The 11,390-nt window shown below is 49.5% G+C and overlaps 1 protein-coding gene across 3 annotated transcripts in view; it reads right to left on the reverse strand.

The window, feature by feature from the left end:
• The window catches only part of HDLBP (high density lipoprotein binding protein), a 62,676-nt gene that overhangs the window by 50,838 nt on the left and 448 nt on the right, over positions 1-11,390 (reverse strand). The gene's annotated exons all lie outside the window — the stretch shown is intronic.

The raw sequence follows: 11,390 nt of genomic DNA on the forward strand, positions 1-11,390 counted from the left end.
AGAAACACGTGAATACATGTTCATCCTCACTCAGCCCTTACTCTGAGACCAACAACGATGAACAAAAATGATGCGGTTTTGAAATGGTGAGGAAAAACAGGCTCCTTGACCACTGAGGACATATAAAATTAGAAGGCACTTGAAAACACATAATAATAGACATACGCACATACGACCCAACTCGGCAATCACACGTCAAAGCAGCTGCTCCCGAGCACCCGCAGAAGAACGCAGAGGCACGAGCACAGCGAGGAGAAGGCTCACGGCAGCACTGTCCGCGGGCAAAGGGCCGCAGAGAACACAAGAGCACGAGTGAGACGGCGGGAGCTACAGTGACACGCTGACACCATATAGCAGGTGTGCGGCCACCAACGGTGACGTGATGGCTCAGGCAGCAGCCTGGAGATGGCAAGACAGCACACGGGACTTGGTTTTTAAAAACTGGGATACGAGCTTCCACCTAAGAGGGTGTCCACACGGCTGGGTTATCAGAGGCCGAGTAAGATGAAGAGGGCAGAGGGCGTCTACGCAGGAGACCGGTAACATACAGTATGACTAACCAGATGACTACATCAGGGACAGCAGCAGCCAGGGAAGGGTATGAGACTGAAACTGGAGGTACTGGAATAAACTCATGGTTTTAAATCTACAGATACAGAAACAAACACGAGTATGTTATACATAGGCATTTGTATACATGTACATGTAAGTGCACGTGTGTACACCACACCCGTATGCACACGCACACGCATTCTGCAGCTCCGTCCACTGAGAGGGGTTGGGTGCACTAACACCCCAACGATAACCTTCCTGGTGCCCAGACTCTGCTTCTGAGTACCAACTGTCATAAGACGAAACCAGATTTCCTAGAAGAGGAGGCCGATCCCAGGTCTGAGGCAGGAAAGCACAGGAAGAGCCAGTGTACCTTGTAGCACAGAGCAAGGAGCGCTAAACCAACAATGGGGATTTAACGGAAAGACACAGGAGTTGGGCTTATGAGGTAGGTTCCCACTGGCCAAACCTGGGACAACATGAGCATCAAAATAAACAAAGATAATAAAGGATGATAATCTACAGAATAAAATAGGAAACTGGTAGCCTATGTTGATATAAATAAACGAATAAACTGAAAAGTGTGATAGGAACAGATATTTAGTTTCAAAAGTTCCTCCCCGCAGTATACTTATTACAAAGATACGGCAGTGGAGAAGCCCGGCAGAAACCACCTTACTCAAGCGATCGAAGGGAGTGTCACCGGCAAGGAGACAAACTGAAATCCAGCAGAACGCAGTTATCTCGGAGAACATCCCTTAGTGTGGATTCGGTGTTTTCTTTTGATTAGGTTCAGGTTTTGCATCTTTGCCTGGAATAGCACAGAAGGGAAACGGGATTCTCCACTCGGCGTTCTGCTGGAAACACCAAAATACCCAAGGCTGATGAGGTTTCATGTCTCCAACTTACTCTTAGGTGGTTCAAAAAAAGCATTTTGTACGAAACTTGCAACTCCTCTGTAAATATAAGATATAGAATTAAAAAGAAAAAAAAAATTAAACAATGGATGATATTACTTTCGTAATTTAAAAGAATGCCTTAATTTGGAAATGAACACAACAACATAGGAGAGGGGTAGCAAAGGGTGTTGACCACTGAAGTGCAAAGTCAAACCCCAATTTTGATTATATGTGTCTAATTATGAACCCAACTATTAAGATCAACACACCTTTCACCGACGTTTTAAATAACAAAGTTTACTTCAATTTCAGGATATTGTTGATAAGGAAATCTATTACACATCATTTTTTCAGAGTTCATGAAAGTAGATTTCAAGCCATTAGAAAGTGTCAAGGAAGCTGCTGGCAGCACAATCTAGACACGCACAGCAGCATATCCCAAACAACTTCAAGGTCCACTTGGGGACCCCCAGAAGGAGGCAGGAAGCCTGTCAGAGCCTTCTGGGCTCCGTGGGCTTTGCTGACATGACGTGACAGTCGGAAGGGAAAGCACAAGGTGCCCATCCGAGCCAGCTGCAGGCACAACTGAGCCCCAGTCCCAGGCTCCTCTCTAAGCGAGAGGCAAACTCAGAGACACTAGCAGACAGAGCTGGCCGTGGCCGAAAGAGGAGCACTGACCCTACATAGGGAAGCCAGACGTGGGCTGGGTGAGGAGCATGCCCACGTCCACCAGCAGTGGCATAGAAGAGAGAAAAACACGCCCTACACACATGCCTACCACTTCAGGATTGGGGCGAGGAAATAAGACGACAAACAAAAGTACATTTTAGAATAAAATATTCTTATAAAAGGCTTCCTAACGCATTCCAAAGAACTTCCAAAGAAGGCTAAAACGAAAAGAGTCTTCAATACAGCCATATCCCCAACTGACAGCAGAAACCCTAATTACTCTCCAAGACAACCGCAGTGAGATTAGATGGAGACAACTCAGATCGCCACCACCCAGGCCACTTCCTCCTTGAAGATTTGGTCCTAAAACTTCCAGCACAGATTGAAAGCAAAGGTTGTCATTCGGAAGAAACCAAGGGCTGGAGGCCCGCTAGCACCCTCTCCAGCTCGGCAGCATCTCCGGCGGTGAAGCATTCTGGAAGCCCCAACCAACCCCGGACAAGGAGGCTGACGCGCCACAGTGCTCCGCAAGCAAAGGGGTCTTTCACAGCTCACAGGAGAGCTAGCCACGTCCCCTTCTGTGTTTACCCAATCTCTCAGAACAGAGCTGCACTTACCAGTCTCAAGGGGACATGACGGTCCTCGGCACCTGTGTAAACTAAGGATGGACCCCGACAGCACTGAGGCTGATGGGTTGCCCTGGCTGCAGCTGGCTCTTGTCCGGATGTTCCCGAGACCACAGGGCTAAGCCTGGGAGCCAAGGGGCCCCATGCACAGGCAGCCTGGCAGCACTGCTGAGATCACTGCACAGCGACAAAGGCCACACAGAACTTTGGTCTCAGGGGCTGGCGAGTCAGCTCCAAGCACAGGCAAATGTATCAAAATAGAAGCCTTGTTTCAAAGGAAAAAAAAAATGTATTCTTCTAATTGATCTCACACACGCTGATTTAAGTCAGTGATACAGGACCACCTACCTAATCTGTCTAAGAGAAAATCAGTAAATGTAATCCCAGTAAGTCCATCTGAAAGACATTTATAAATGAGCTAAGTGTTAATAAAATTAGAAATATATTACATGAGAAATGAAAAGCAACATATGCATTTATTACAAAGTAAAACCTGTAAAGATAATGCAAGTGAACAACGTGATTTTCTTCGCTCCAGGAGCGAACACTGGGAGGTGGCTCCCATTGTCACCTACCGCACCCCGAGCCAGGGTGTGGGGAGCAGCCGCACTCAGACGTGCCCTAGGGCCCTGTTTGAGTTACCAGACACCATCAAGTCACATGGCTCCCGACCGCCAGTATGGCATAGCAGAAAGGCAGACACCATCTAGGGTTATCATTTCCTCTTATTTTTTAATTTCTAAAAAGAAGTGGTTTTTTTGTTGTTTGTTTTTTTACGCCTACAGCACCTGGTCTTCCTAGGCAGTCTCCTATTCAAGTACTAACCAGGCCTGATCCTGCTTAGCTTCTGAGATCAGACAAGAAAGAGTTTTAAGAGAGGGCAAAAGCTCTCAACCCTACAGAACGAGGCATCGGAAACCGGACGTGTTACATCGAGGAGGGAGCCTGAGGGCTGAACCGCTCTCGGCAAGTCACTCACCTGAACCCCACTCTCACAGACAGCGCAAAGTGTCGAGTGCACGACTCTCCTTCAAATATGACTTCTGTCAACACTACACTTCTATCGTCTGCTTTCCCTCTGACCTCTTTGTGTGAGGTGCCTGGTCTTTCGGGATGAGGGCGTTTTCTCTAGCTCCACCATGTCCCCGAAGGCCATCTGTTGTGGCAACCTCTTACAAGTGCAGCTCTCTCCAGAGCCCCCGGACGTGAACCTCCTAGGGGTGAGGAGCAGTTGCCATGAGGTTGGCTGCTCTCCACGGAGGGACCTGCGGGAAGGGGAGGCCGCCTTTCTTCCCCCGCGAGACACCCCCCAGGTCTGCAGGACGACTCAGAAGCAGGGACGCGCTCAGCCATCGGGCCCGCCTGTGCCGGGCCCTGGGCAGAGTCTGAGACGCTGGCTTACAGCGCCCCACACACGGCCACCGAGGTCACAGTGCGGAGTCTCCTGCAGGGCCCGCTGGTTTCTGCGGCACAGACTGTGGAACGCACTGAGCACGCCTGCCGGGGTTAACGCCTTCCAGGAAGAGACTCGAAGCAGCAGGGACAGTCTGCACCATCTAGAAGCTTCAATGCTGTCACTGGCCATGTGGCTGGGAAGCGCATGCTCGAGAGTGGAGAGAGCTGAGCAGTGGCCAAGCTATGCAGGGTCCCCTCTCTTAGCAGAGCAAGGCCCAGAACTGATGCTCCACTTCAGAAATCTGGTCCCTCACTCAGCCTGCACCCCCCACGCGAGATGCCAGCTGGTCAAGGGGGTCATGCGGCACGGCCCCACGGGAGGCAACACGAGCAGATGGCTTTCGGTGGGCCCTCCCGAGAGGGGACGCCTGGCCCGTCGACATCGCAGCCGTCTGCTGGCCCAGGCACATCCGGCCCCCCAGAGAAAGCTCCCCTGCAAAGCCAGTCGTCGAGGTCACAGCGTCACGGCGGTGGAAGAGCACCAGAGCAAGCTGGTGGCCAGCCTCAGCCATGGCTTGCTTCTACGCCCAGCGTCTCCCTCGGAGCCCAGAAAGCTGCTCTGGAACCAGCAGCCCACGGGAATTCATCAAAAGTCAGTACTGGACGAGTGTTCAGAATATTTAGTTTTCAGCAATCAACACTCCTCTGTCGGTTCATGACCTCGAAAGCACAAGGCGCATGCCACGACCGGGTTACTCTGCTGAGCCATGGGGTCCAACCCCGGGAGGAGGGGCAGGCAAAACCACGATGGCATGAGACCTGCGCCTTTCTTCGATGACATCCAGGAGGCAGCCAGTGGTGGCAGAACTGGGCTGCTGCGACGGGCTGGTGGAAACACTAGTCCGATTCTGAGGGACGCAGGACAGAAAGCTCAGTGAGGATTTTCTATTACCGTTGTCCTCATCGACATGTGACGGCTCCAACAACACAGGAGACGCGGCCCTGACGCAGCTGCTTGTGCAAGTGGCTTCACCCACCCACCTCCTCTCTCAACTGAGAAACGGGGTCCGTGCGGCGACCTCCCAGAGCCCCTCCAAGGACCCCGTAATGCAGGGCGGCTCCACTGCAGCGTGCCTCTGGCCTCTGACCAGTGGATGCCGGCAGCGCTCCCGAGGCAGGACAACCTACCTGTCTCCAGACACTGCCAGGTGTTCTCTGGGGGCAAAATCGCCCGGTTGAACCAAGCGCGGCTGGACAAAGAAGGGCACAAACCTGATGCGTGGGAAACACGGAACGAAGGCAAAGCTGTCGCTCGCGCGCCCACCGTGAAGTGGTTCACCGAACGAAACGCCTGCCATGAGTGCGGCTCTGATGTCATTCTTCCAAACTTTAGAACAGAGTTTGTGATAAATGGACCTGGCCAAGGGTTCAGTGCTATCAAAGACGAGGGCGGGGGCGGGGGGGAGACCACAGATTCAGCGTCCTTATCTTTAAAACAAAGCGGGAGCCAAGGTCCTAGAGATCAGAAGCACCTGCAGTGACAGAACTGAGGAAGAGCTGGCCCCAGACTGAGGTGCAGCGCTCCCTTCGCCACCCTGCTGGACACCCCCAAGCCCTGTCCGTCTGGTGGGGAACCAACACTGCAGCCAACACTCCGGACGCAGTGCTGCGGCAGGGGAGGTCCAGCTCCAGGACGAGAGTACCAATGCATACAAACAAAAGGCAAACCTGAGAGTTTTCGGAAAACACTTATCTAAAAAGAACTCATGCTGATTGCTCAATGGCGCTTGCTTCTGCATCAGCAACTTCCTGCCTCTCTTTGCCCCAGAGAAGGCTGCTGTCCCAGTGGTGGGATCCTGGGGCACAGCTGAGCCTCCCGAGAGGACCCTCCACCCACCACAGAGCCTGGGACAGGATGGGCAGCGGCTGTGGGGCTACCTTAACACTGGGTGTAGTGACGCCGTCTGTACTAACACAGTGATACTACAGCAAGCTTGCTGCACTGGTCTGCTAAGGAATGTAATTTTCGGCCTAAAAATACTGTGAAATGCAAGTACGACAAAACAATGCAAAAATTGCTAATCCTTCCTGATTCTTCCCCAAGAACTATCTCCAAAATTATTGTTTCATCTTTTTTTCTTGGATATGTTAATACGTGGTTTAAATAAAAACAGGATCGCATTATATGCAGTTTTGCCACTTGCTGCACTGATTTCCATTAAAAATGCATCATGGCTGTCCTTCCAAGTTTTACGTACAAATTTACCTCATTTGGTAACAAATGCATTTGAATGAAATGAACATAATCCTCTGCTGATGTTGCCTTTTCTTTCCTTGCTATTAGGAATATTGCCGAAGAGTATCCTCTGCTCACTTGAGCCTGTAGCTCCACAGGGTAAATTTCTAGAAATAACAACCGTAGACAGCAGATGCACAGACAGGCACTGCCGAGGAAGCTAAAATGTACAACACCCCATGACATCCCAACACCTTGCCCCCTCACCCTCTGTAACTAAAATAGTCAACTTTATCCTTCCCACTCTGTAGGGAAAAGGGAAATAGGATTTTAATATCAATTCTTTGACCATCAGTAAAACTGAAATCTTGGTTTGCTTACTGGCCATTTGAATTTCTCAGCTGTGAAGACCAAGCTGTTCACAGCCGCCGTCCACTCCCCCGGCCCAGGCGCTTCAGCACACATCAGAACGAAGCGCGATCCACAGCGGGGCTGCGAGAGAAAAGCAAGGACCAGAAGGAACCACGAATTTCAGCGAAACGCAGGTTGTAAGCTAAAGAGGGCGCTGCTGAAGGGCACCCAGGCAAAAGTGGGAAGAAAATGCCATTAAAAAGGGCACGTTCTGCCTCTCGTGCCCGGTCCAAAGGCCGTGGACTCGCCTCCAGAAGGGAAACGGTCTTTGTACTGGGGACACCAGTCACTGTGGAGGGCAGGGAGCCACTGTGAAGACTCGGCAGTCCCTCCAGCTACTTCTGAGATTGCAGCCTTCTCCCTCCCTTGGCTCCCTGAACACACACGGCCAGGCAAGAAGAGACTAGAAGACATGTTCCTGGATAATCTGAAGAGATCCAAAGACACTGACAGGGGATTGTAAGGAAATGGCCCTGCCAGACGCCTGCACAGTGAATGCCACAGCTGACAAGCTGGACCACAGGCTCAGCGGCCCTCTGACAATTGAGCAGGTATAAAAACATCACCACAGAGCCCAGAAAAGTTTCTGATATAAAAGGCAAAACCCCAAAACAAACAAAAACCAGCCTGAAGCAAACAGACTTCAGGAAAAGAAAATTTTACAACTCACTAATGTCCTCACATAAAAGGAAGTACTACATCTATGAAACAAAAACAGGAGGTTATAAAACAGGGAGAGAACAAGAAAAAGCTCTTCAAAAGAAAATGAAAAGCCCAACAGAAGGGCTAGAAGATGAAATGGAGAATGTCTCCGAGAGAGAAAACGGAAGCCCTAAGAAAGCCAGAGTGCTAAGCCAGAAGGTTCGATAGTTTAATTCTAGAGAGAAAAAGTGAATAGGAAGAAAGCAAAGCAATAAATCAAGAAAAATGCCCAGCATTGACAAATGAGAATTTCCAAGTAAAGGAGCCCAAAGTGTGGGTAAGACATCAGATAAAAACAAACTCAGAGGACATCACCGTACTGGGTGTTCTGAATTTCACAGAAAATCCTCCAAGTTTCAAAGGCGAAAACACAGTCACATAAAAAGCCTTCAACAATAACGCTGGGAGATGGGATGGGCAAAATGGTGCCCGAACTCTCACTCGGGTATGAGGGCAGAGCACAGCGCTTCTAGACACACGGGCTCTCACGGCTCTACCCCGCCATGCGTCTCTTCCTGGGACCTCCTTGAGGAAGTGCTCCATCAAAACGAGAAGGCAAAAAACATCGAGAGGGAAAAGCCATGAATTTCAGGAAACAGAGGACCCAAGGCAAAAGATGCGCCGAGAGCTCCAGGGAGATTCCATCCAGCAGGTCGGAGGCCTGGGAGAGATTTATTCAAGATGAGATTGAAAAACTTAATTTCATCAGATAAAATTAAGGACTAAATTTCTTGAAAAGAGATTGAGACAACTGGTGAATCTGGGGTCAAGTTTCGTGACAAATACACAGCAAACTAAGCAAACAAAAACCAAACAAGACTCCTAAAAACTTCACGCAACAGAAACTTATCCAAGAAAGGAAAAGTGCTCGGCACCATTGGCGTAGCTGTGAATGATACTATGTAGTCAGAATGCAAACACCTAACAGACTGAACTGACCAAATGAAAGGCACCTGCTTTGGGCAGCCAGCCAGGTATTTGCACAGAGAAGGCAGAGGGGTGAAAGCGAGCGAGCTCTTCGCAGATTCCGTGACGAGACCGTGTGCAAAAGGGAGGGAAGAGCGATCCGTGAGCGTGTCAAGCACAGACGCTCTTCAGAGGTGGAGGCCAAGACCAAAGCGATCGCCAAGAGCACACGTGGGTGCTCCGCGGGGAAGGAAATGTGGCTGCGGGAAGGAGAGTCAGTGTTTTCTTACACATCTTTCTGGATTTGTTTAACCTTGTAAAAACATGAAGATACAACCTTGACTTGAAATAAAATTTTTAATTTTAAAACTCACACGCCAATGAGAAGCATTAAGGAAGACTATGCACAGTGTACTGTTACCAAATGAACAGCATCAAGATGATCAACCCCACGGGATGCCCAGACGTGTCTGGGACAACACGTCTGGCTCGTCTTTAGTATTCGAGGAACTTCAGCGTGCCTGGAAAAACAACAGCCTACTTGAGATGTCACTTTGAAAATGTCTGATTTTAGAAATTAAAAAGGAAATAAAGAAAACCCTGTTTTGCCCAAAATAATCTGTGTAATCAATTTGTAAAATGTTATAGACACGAAAAAGTTTAATGCTTGTCTTGGTTTTCAAATGTCGAATGTTGTGGTGCTTATACAATTTAAGGGGAAAGGCATTCTGACACACTGAGATTCTCTGGCTGCTTTTCTACCTGGGCAAAAACTTTTACGACGTGCATCTTGGACTTTTTGCAGCCACAACTCAGCAACTGAGAACTCAGCTGTGTGCTATTTCTTCCAGGAGCTTAGTTGTTTCTTAACAGAGAAGGAAAAAGCCTTCCCATGATCACTAGCCCTATGGGAGGCACATATACCGACTGGGCCGTATCAAATAGAAGTAACCATTCAGCACTTTAAAAATGTTCTCTGCTCAAGCCCTCTGGTAAATGAGTACATTTCAGTTGAGAAGCATTAATGGAGACTCTATCTAATCCACTTGTGACTAAAGGTCACAAGTCATCCTGGTAGACAGCGTAATCATCTGAAACCCTGTCCCAGTCAGAATCTTAGATAAGACTGAATGAAGGGCATGGAGTCCTTTGCAACAGGATCTCCGCAAGCCCTCCACCATTTGAGAGATCAGAAGTGCACCAAATTTGCAACCTCTTGCCCATATATGCCCAGCTACAACCGCCACATGTCCCTTGTGCAGAGGCTAGTATTCCTGTCTAGAACACCTCAGACTGCTGACTCCACCTACAAAAACTCTTATTCATCCTCTAAATCCGTTCAAGAACCACATTCCTTGTGAAGATTCTTTCTAACAGGTAATTACTGCCTCCTCCTTCCTATATCCAAATGTGGTACACATTTCCATTACTGCACTGTAATCTACTTCTTTTTCAAGTGAATCTTCTAAACTAGACCATAAACTGCTTGAGGAAAAGGAAAGTGTACATTCTCTTTACCTTTGCATTTCCAGAACCCTTAACAGTGACCGGCACACAGCAACTTCCAATAAATGTTTTCTGAACTGAACTGTTCCGTTGAAGAAGTGAAGTTGCGAGGCTGAAGTCTATGAGAAAACCCAGACGACAGAACCAAAGGCAAAGATACTTGATGACCCAAGCAGAAATTCTCCCTCCAGGCCTCTGGGAAGTTGGCTCGGCCCACTGTGACAGGCCGAGCTGGCCTGGAGGTGCTGAGAACTGTGGCTGGCTGCAGGAGAGTGCTCTGCTCACGCGCTGCGCCAGTTACCCAGGTGATGTGAACTCTGGAGATGAGGTAAGCCCCCCAAACAGTGCCCGGCACATTAATTAAACTAATGGCAGTTACAGGAAAGTGTAATCGTCACTGTAAATTATTTAACTGGCTTTCAAATGTTGTCCCTCAAGGCCTGAGGGGCTACGATCAGCTTTCTCCAAACGTAAAACTCTATGACAGGTTGCCGTTTCAGACCCAGAGAATTGGGAATTCACATAAAGAAAGCAATCCTTCTCAACTACGTTAAACACTTTCCAACATCCTAGCATTAAAGGTACTTAATGAGCTTAGCTTGGGGCCACCTAGAGTGCTCAATGTTTCACTACCCCAGGTTTGCGTGCATAAATGCACATCCATCAGTTGCCTCAGACAAAATCCTAAACATAACACCCTATCCTTAAGCAGACATCAAACGCAGGAAGTCACTGCCTGAGGGCTTAAGATAGCCATAAAACTGGGGACCAGTAGCAAAACCCAAAACTGAATGGCTAGTCATCCTTGTCACTGAAAACTTCGCCACTTCTATATTCCTCGTTTCATTTCACCATAAGCATTGTTTAATTAAACAACACACAAGTCGATTTCTCCTTTGGTTTTGCATGGTGTCCAAACTCTATGCAAAGTCTAACCCCCTCATTTTGTAAGATGAATGAGAAAGGATATTTGGCGGCTGATTGAATTCCCACCCGCTTTTCAAAAATGCCCTCAGTATCCCCTAGCATCGGAAACAGCTTCAGGCTCCCAACGCTACGCTGTCGCCCACCCATCAGAGACTCAAAAGATGTGTTTACTTTCGGCCGGGAGTAATCTACAAGAGTTTCCGGCACGAGAGCATTTGCGCCAAGTCTTGAAGGAGTATCGGACAGCTGCTGGGCCTCCAGCCTGCCGGCAGCGAGAAAGGACACCGCGAGCAGGGGACAGCCCCGCACCCGGCCCCGGCCGGGCCTGTTGCCGTTCCGTCCTCAAGCCTACTCGCCCCAGTGGGCTAGGCGGGGGGGCGCCCTCCAGGTATCACCTCGCAACCCAGACCCAAGGAGAAGCGAGGGGCCGCGCGGGCCCCGCCCGCCCCCTCGGACGCAGGCCCAAGACCGGGCGCACGAAGGCCACGTCCCCGGGGACAGCGGCCCAACTCTATGGTCCGCGCGCAGGCCCGACGACCCACGTGACTTGCGGCAGCCAAT

This window comes from Pteropus medius, unplaced genomic scaffold, assembly GCF_902729225.1.
Source record: "Pteropus medius unplaced genomic scaffold, Ma_sr-lr_union100, whole genome shotgun sequence".
NCBI classification, from domain to species: Eukaryota; Metazoa; Chordata; class Mammalia; order Chiroptera; family Pteropodidae; genus Pteropus; species Pteropus medius.